Genomic DNA, 3,219 nt, shown 5'->3' with positions numbered 1-3,219 from the left:
TTTAACTTTCATTATGTTCATGTCTATCTTCGCTCTTCTCTATCTTCTCTCTCGATTGCACGACGCACATAAGAATTTCTTCATTGCAATTCGTCAAAGGCAAAGAGAGAAGTAAGAACAAGATCAGCAAGCGGCGGAGGGTCGAGAGATCTTGGCTTGATTGAGCTTAGGAAAGAGTCGGAAGGAGAAAGGTTTATATTAGTGCTAATAGATTATCGATCTCCCGATCTATCATATTTATCTTCGCTGAATTAAGTAAGTTTTACTTTCTCTAATCTTCTAGATATTCTTTTATTAGATTGATCTTGATATGAATGTCTGTAATATGAAATTATATGTTTTTTCTGTTTCAAACCCCGCCTTATTTGATTACATAATTTTTCTGTTATATTATTTGATTTAGTGTTTTTTTCATTTGTTAACTGTTATATTGTTGTTGGTATAGATTAAGAAAAGAGTAAGAACTGAAGAAGATAGATTTAGGGACATTCATTCTTTTTATGCCTGCAAGGTGTTTGATATAATTCATCGGAAGATTCATTCTTTTTGTGCCTGCAAGGTATTTAATGTAATGCATCAGAAGAGAACTGAACCTACTTTATTTATAAACAGTTATTAGAAACTATGATTATCTGGAACTAATATTATTTGTAGATCAGAAATCAATACTCCTTTATGATTATAAGAGAATATATATGTATTCATTTGTTTTGGACAATTTAATATAATTTAGACAATTTAAGATAAAGTACAAGTGCAAATTGATCATGTTTTACCATCTTGTATTTACTTTTTTCTAAGTTACTTTTTTCTAAGCTAGAGACATTTCTAATAAAAATCTGATTTAGATTCTTATTAGATACTTATTTGCTTATTTATTTATTTCATTAATATAATCATAAATGTATCTTCTATTGTACATATTTGTTGATAGATTATTATAAATAAAATGGATGATAATATGCAGAGAGCAAATTGGAAAGATCCTGAACTTTTAAAATTATATTTAGATGCTTGTATTGAAGAAGATAGGAGCGGAAATAAAAATGGAAATATTTTTAAGAAACGTTCATGAGATATAATTAGCAATAGTATTAAGGAGAAAAAATGACTTATATTGAGTCAAAAACAATTAAAAAATCAATGGGATTACTTGAAAAAAAAGTACGGCATTTGTGAGAAAATAATTAATAAAACTGGAAATGGATATGATCCAATTACAAATACCGTTGGCTAGACTTCTGAAGAGTGGGAAGAATATATTAAGGTGAGTTATGAGATTTTTAATTGTTTATCATATTTAAAAGTGAAAAAAATATATATTGACATATATGAAATATTGATTTATTTTATGATAGGTTCATCTTGATGCAAAACAATTCAGATATGCTGGACTACAATATGCAGATGAGATGGAGGCATTATTTGATGTTATTGGAGCTACTGGAAAAGATGATTGGGGTCCTTTTATGGAGGGACAACCATCATGTCCTCCAAAGAACACTACAATCGTTGATATTGATTTGGATATAGAGATATCTAGTAGTCCTGTATCTCCCGCTAACATCGAACTTTCAAAACATAAACGACGGAGGACAAACAAAGATGAGATTATTGATGATCATATATAGTTCTTAAGAATTTAAAAGAGTCGGATCAACCGAATTTAGAAGAATGTTCCAAAGTTCTTGATGACATGTTTGATGTGAATAATCCCTTATACTCTATTGCGGGTGCAATTCTTTGTGATAATAAAGCAAATAGAGAATTGTGGATGCTCCTTAGTAAGAAAACATTTGAAGCTAGAAAACAATGGCTTCTTGTGATAGGAAAGAAGATGGGTTTAATATAAATTTTATATTGAATAAATATGGAGATTTGTTTTTGTTTAATTTTGAATTTGGAAGATCGTTTCTTAGTTTAATTGGATTTATTTGTATGTAGGTTTATTTAATTACATTAATTTATATTTTGTTTAGTTCATATTTTTATTTTATTAGTTTTATTGTATTTACATTTTTGTTTTACAGGTTTTATTGTGTTGGAAAATCAAGTATTTGATATGTTGCTTAGAAAAAAAAGAATATAAATTGTCATTTTACGGTACTTAATTTCTCTTAGGAGAAAAAGGCGAGCTGGTTGAAGATCGGACGCAGTTTCTTTACTTAATGGAGCTAATTATGTAAAAGAAATTATTGAAGGAAATCCAGCTCATTGTCAAGAAATACTTAGGATGAAGAAAGAAGCTTTTGTAGAGATTTGCTCTATTTTTAGAGAAAAGTGATGGTTAAAAAATAGTCGTTATATTTCAGTGGAAGAAAGATGGCAATGTTTTTAATTACTTTAAGTCATAATTTACGAGTAAGGTTTGTCAAACGAAGATTTTGTCATTCAACGCAAATAATTAATTTCTACTTTCATGAAGTGTTAATTGCTATGATACAATTCTCTAAGGAGATTATTGTTCCTACTACGAATAACCAAACAATATCTCAAAGTACAAGGTATCGACGTCTCTGAGAAGTATTTAAGGTAATGTTTAAATATATCAAAAATTGCGATCCGTATCCAATCCGGTATCCGACCACTATCCGATCCGAAAATATCGGATCGGATCGGATCGGCCAGCCGGATACCCGTTGATCCGATTTTTTCATATTTTTAAATTTTTTCATATGCTAGAAATTGAAATTGTTCTATTAAGGATTTCAGTTATGAATAATGACGATTTGAGAACAGATTCACAAACAGATCTAAAGAGAAATGGGAAGAAAAACAAATGAAATAGATATATTTTTGTTTTGGTTTGTGGGTTTGTAAAGGAAAATGGGAGAAAACATAAGGATGAGGGAGATTTTGTATTTTTGTTTGGGTTTGTAAAGAGAAGAAAAGAAGAAATATATTTTTGTTTAGTTTGTAATTGTTTAATAATATTTTTATTTGAGTTTGTAAAGAGAAACGAGAAGAAAAATATAGAAAGAGAGAGATTTTTGGTTGAGTTTGTATTTATTTAATAATATTTTTGTTTGGGTTTTTTTATTTAATAAATTTTAAAAATCATCGGATCGGCTTCGGATAACCAAAATCTTTTTTGCTCGATCCGTATCCGATCCGGAAATCCGGTAAAAATATCGGATCGGATCGATATTCGAATCTGATCCATCGGATACGGATTTTTTCGGATCGGATCGACCGGATCAACGGATCGGATCTTTCGGA

Source organism: Impatiens glandulifera, chromosome 1 (genome assembly GCF_907164915.1).
Source record: "Impatiens glandulifera chromosome 1, dImpGla2.1, whole genome shotgun sequence".
Classification (NCBI taxonomy): domain Eukaryota; kingdom Viridiplantae; phylum Streptophyta; class Magnoliopsida; order Ericales; family Balsaminaceae; genus Impatiens; species Impatiens glandulifera.
This window is presented reverse-complemented; position numbering follows the sequence as displayed.